Consider the following 6000-nt stretch of genomic DNA (forward strand, 5'->3'; position numbering starts at 1 on the left):
CCTAAAGATGAACGTCTCCATCAGTTTTTACAATCTTATCAGTAGGGAATGGAAAAGATCCAAAAGTCTGTCTCTTGTCAGTTGTCTCAAACACACACACATACTATACACACATACACATACTATACACACACAGAGGTTACAAGTTCATATATCGATCCTTTCTGAACTTGTCTCATCACTTACACCTGTACCAACAGCTGTGTTAAAGACCCATTGATTTCCATGTAATGCCTGAAATTATTACTTTGCCTAATTGTTACAGAGAGTAAAGGGGAAAACAAAACAGGGCTATCAAGCGTTCTGATTAATGCCTCCACCAGCACTGCCCTCTGTTGAAAAGCAGAAGATCTATATGGCACTTTGTCAAACATACTCTCCCAGGACTTGACGTTTGGTCCTTCTGCTTTAGGGGCAACGAGGATGAAGCCCAGTCAGCAATCCACATTATCAGAAATCAAACTCCTGACTTAGCTGGGAGGAGAAAGTGGAAAAGGAAGGCCAGCATTCACTGTCTGGTAATTAAAAGCCATTTTATCAGACCTCCTCTCTTGCCCCATACCTCTTTTCTTGTTATTGACAAGCTGCTTAGCGCAAAGTGAGCTCAGTTTGACTCTAAATATATGAGGCACACTTATTTAACTTTCTCAACAAAGAGGAAAAAACAAGTAAACAAGACAGCTACAAAATTGTCCAACAAGATTGCCCATTACTTTCACAATAATTGTATTTTCATTTATGACTGTTTATAGTGTTTAACAAACATAGCCTGTGTTCCTTCCTTCCCTTCTTCTGTTGATGATTATTATTTCATTAGTCTATGTCAAATGTATTGGTTGGTTTGTTGTGTTTATTGATTAATGGGCCAAAGTCAGCACTGTCTTCTTTCACTGTAATGCTGAAACAGAGGATCTTGAAATGCTATTTGTCTGCTCGTTAAGCACTGATCGTTCCCGCTAGTATTGACTGTTACTTGGTAGCTTTCTATCTACAATGCCCCTTAACATTAAGGGTAATTATTCAAAGTAAAAATGTGTGAACTTGTAGTTTGAGGCCTTAGTTACCTTCATGGATCCAACAGAAGATATCACTGGCTTTGGTCTCACAAAGGAGCTGTGCCTGCTGTGAGTTCAGCAAGAAAAATGTGTCCCACCGTCTGTCCAGGGCCACGTCCCAACTCAGGTATCCAGATGCAAACCCTGTAGCTGAAATAGAGATGTGTCTCCTCAGCCTTGAAGCCTGAAGCCTGTTGTTTATTGATGCTGCCAGAGTCCCTGCTCAGATCGATACCATCTCCCTCAGATGGCCCTTCAACACGCAGACTCCAAATTGAGGTCAGGATGTGTAGTGGGTTATGGCACTTCAGCAGATGTCAGTTGCCTGAGAAGCTGTGATCATTTGTTACATCTTCCTTTAAAGTTCATCTCCAAGTTGACCTGTGATGAAGCACGGGGAGTTTGTGAGTCACTGGTATAAGAGTTATGAGGAAATGTACCAATACACGGACAAGTCGTCTGGAAAGAAATGGATTGCGTGACTACCTCTCAGCTCTCGGAGCAGCATGCTTTCCCTGCCATTCCCCCTGTTTCAAATTCACCTCTGAGGTCCCTTTTATGGCTGCATGTTGTTTCTGTTGTTTCTAATAAAGAGGAAATATTGGTGCCTTCCTGACCTGCTCATAGGGGCCATAGAAAAATTTATGAGGTATGTCTCCTCCATTGAGGCTTTTGAACTGAGCCTGACATAAATAACTCATCACCAGTTCACCAGTGCTCTGTGTGGCTTTGCTCTGGTCAAGTGACTTTATTGAATACAAGGTATGAGAATTTTTTTTTTCACAAATGTACTTAAAGCTATAAAACGTGTAAATGTTTTTCACCATGAACAATAGCTTCATCCCAGGCATCTATTAATAAATATGCTCCAAATGTAGAAATCGTTAAGGATAACTTAAAATGTTGTTTTATTTCCCACTTCCAGCATCTTCTTCCAGCAAAACGACTTTTCTTCCAAATATGTGGCTTTTGCACGGATTAATAAACGGTTCATCCAAGGTGAAGCCAAACTTTAAATCCTATAATTCCATAGGCTGCACTGGTCTGCTCTGCTCTTCTTCACTGAAACGAATTGCTGGTGAAGTCAGGTAAAAAAATGGATTTAAACATAACTATCTTTCTGGAGAGATAGGCCCAATAATTTGGCACACAATTCAGACTGCTGAGATGCAGAGCGAGAGCTACTTTACAGATGATGATCGAAAATAGTTTAACGTGTCCACAATTAAAAATACACTTTTTTAGTAAAAGTACTTTCACAGTATAACTCTTGTCACTGTTAAATTGTGTGATTCTTGATTACTGCATGATTACTGTAGGTGGAGCTAAGATGAACTACAACTTATCTATTTCAATAAATTCTCTTTTTTATGATCCTCAATGATTTTGTGTGCAGAGTTTTTTTTAATCTGTAGAATAACTGATGCCTGTGGCTGCTTAATAACTGCAGTGGTGTATAAAGTACAATAATATGAAGGCGTGTCATGGAGTACAAAACACTCAAGGTTTTACTTTAAATTGACTGTCGGGAAAACTGTCAAAACCAAACACAACAACAGCCAGCTCGAGGGGAAAGTAATGTAAATAAACAGTAACTAAAAACATTCAGCAACAACAGCGACACTGTAACTGTATATACATGTGCATGCATATGTGCATGTGTGTGGCAAAGAGGCGTGACCTCTCTAACCACACATTGCTTTGGTGCAGGGTGTCAGGTGGCCTGTTTGTCAGCTAAAATATTCATCAAACAGATCAACGGAAAGTCTGGCTGGCTTTTCAACTGACAACTGGGTCTCAATAATTGATAGAGGATGAGGTAAATGACTTAGTGAGTGTTTGGGGGGGTCCTTCTCTTTCTGTAAGTGATGCCTCTGACCTTTGGTGTGTGAAAGAACTCATCATGGTTGGTGTTCATGTGTCATATAAAGGCCAACACAATGACCTGAACAGTGAAAGTAATGAAGAAAATAAAGACTATAATGAAGGAAATAAAAAACTTCATGGGCTGTACTTAGATTCAATTTCATTTTTGGGCCCGTATCTTCTGTGTGCCAGAGTTTTATATTTTAACTTTTCATATTAATATAAATTGACTTCAAGCTCCAAGCAAACTGGCAGCCTCTAGCTCGACCTTTGACCTCTGTGGATGGAAAAATGTTTCAAAATTTCATATTACGATGTTATGGTGATCAACATGGACAACAAATTATTTACAGGTTGTGGTCAATCAAGTAGGTCATTACCACCCAGTACGTTTGGTCTCACGCAGGCAACTACCTGATACTGTGGTGAGTCAGTGGAAAGTTGTGGTGGAGTTGGTGTGTGTTGGTCTTTCCTGTCAGATGAGATTCTGCTGACTGCCTACACATTCAAAATCTTTTTCCAATAGTTTTGCACACATTACTGATCAAATCAAAGAGTCAGAAATTATGTCTTCAAGGATTTGAAGGTGATTTGCCACCAATATTAACCTCTACTGAAGGCATTTAATACTGAATTAGTAACAAATAAGAAAAAAATGTCTATCATTATTCAGGTAAGAAAATTATAACATTTTGGTTAATAGCAATCACATCTTACCTTAATCTGCAACAAGCCCACAAAGAAATTCAAAATGTTTTATATTTTCTTCCAGATTTTCTTCCATCTCCGAAGTTGCATTTGGTGGGCATTTAATAACTTCAGATGTTTTTTCATGATGTAACCCACGTTAGTTTTACCAGCAACTAAAGGGTTAACTCACACGTGCAATACCGACGTTGACCAGAGAGGCGCTCTCGTGCACGTCGGGAGATCAAAGCACCTTTTATGCCTGAATGAAACAGCAGCTTCACGATCGACACCATGAAGAATCTCATTTGGTTGATTTTTACTCACTGCTTTTGAGGAGCTTTATTTATTTGACCGTTAACCAGACCGACTCCGAAGGAAAAAAGTTTATTTTAAGTCTGAGAAGAATCTCCGGTGAGTGACGAATGCATTGCTCACAGTTAGCCGTTGGTGTAGAGCTACAAAGGAGGATAGTTGTAAACAGTTGTTTAGTTGGGCTAAATATATCTATCAGGAGAGAAGAGAAAAATAACCAGTCGGAGATAAATATTAATTTTTTGTTGAATATTATTTTACGGGGTTGATATCTGTGATTGTGGAGCTACATGTGCGACGCTGAGGGGTTAACGCGCGGGAACGATGACGTCATTTTCTTGGTTTAGCGCCAGAAGTTAACGGTCAGATTGAGAACAGCTGTTGACTGTGTTGCTTAGTAACGGTGGACGTTTAAATAATGCCTGTTAGGTATAAGTGATAGATACCACTGAGACATGAGTACATGTGTGTGTGAAATATGTTGGTATGTTAATATTGACCATAGTGGATAGTATTATATATATATATATATATATATATATATATATATGTGTAATACTATGTTACTGGTCATTTACTGTTACACCAACGATAGAGTTTATAAATTACAGTACTGACATCATATTCAATTCTGCTGTATGCAGATTTTTTTTTTCTTTTTGCTGTATGGATCTGTGATGGAGACAGCGATCCCCAGAAACCTCCACAGAGCTGGAGCTGAGTGACCCTGTGATCCCTGATCATCTTCTCTGTGAGTGAAGCTGCATTTGGTCTTCTTGGATTCTCCTGCCGGAGCACCGACGAGCAAAAGATTCAGGTAAGAGTTATTCTGAGAGCCTACAGACATACACTACCCGGGTAGTAGACTGAAAGACAAGAGACTGAAACTGACTGACTGTGGGAGAAATACCGGTATTGGGATTATTACTTGAATTTGTTATTTTTCTTTTATGCTGTTCCCTTGATTTTCTGTGTGTTAATAACTATAATAAATTGCAGTTCAGTTCCTTGTTTTAAACTGCAAACATTTGCAGTGTTTCATTCACTCCCAGAGCGACCTAAAGACAGGACTAAACTTAACACAGGAAATCTCGTGTGTTACATAGACTACAATATATTTGATGGAAGGTTTGAAACATTTAATATATAATGTCTGATAGACAGTCTTTCAGGTTATCAAGGATACATCCAAAATGTGCCTTTTACAGGGAAATACATAAGTGTTTTTTAAGCCACTGATGTCGCTATCATTGTTGAGTTAAATCTTTGTGTGTGTGTGTGTGTGTGTGTCCACACTGCCTCATTGTGGGATATAACAAAGCTTTGGAAATACAACCTCCAGAGGTCTTACCTGGATGCGGCGGCTGCAGCTTTTTCATTAAAAATTGCAATCCTGCAGCTGAGGCTCCGTTACACCACAATGTGACAGGACTATACAAGGGCAAACATATGCGACCTGGACCCAACCTTCAAATACGGCCCAATAGATAAATCTTTTGGTCTTCTCTATTTTACTACAAGTTTGAATGCAAACTGATGCAGACTATTTCCAAGGAATATGTGGTGGGTATTGTTGTTGGCCTTGCTGTGCTGTTTTCATGAATGTCCCTTGTTTAATTATTAAAATGTCGGCATATTGAAATGGGTTACACCACAATGTGACAGAGCTACACAAGGGCAAACATGCAACCTAGCCTATCAACCTTCAAATATGCCCCCAATAGACAGATCTTTTGCTCTTCTCTTTAATAACAAGTTTTTATATAAATTGATGCAGACTATATCCAAAGAACCCGGTGGGTATTGTTGTTGGCCTTGTCATGCTATGGTCACAGGCTTCCCTTGTTTGTTTCTTGAAACCCAGTCATGGGGTGTTTCGTCCATTAGATCATCAAACACCAGGTGACATCGGGTGACCCAGCCAGGGGTGATTCGTCCCTGGCTTGTGTCCAAGTGACTCTCTAAACCTTGGATCACATCTCTTGAACCACAGCCAAATCAACGCCTTTTCTACAGCTTCGATGATGTTCTTGGTGGCTCTTCTTTCCTGCAGTCCTTTGATACAAAGGAGGCTGAT

Source organism: Brachyistius frenatus, unplaced genomic scaffold (assembly GCF_029030835.1).
Source record: "Brachyistius frenatus isolate BFR_SWC_R1_liver_20210118 unplaced genomic scaffold, ASM2903083v1 Contig_58, whole genome shotgun sequence".
Classification (NCBI taxonomy): domain Eukaryota; kingdom Metazoa; phylum Chordata; class Actinopteri; family Embiotocidae; genus Brachyistius; species Brachyistius frenatus.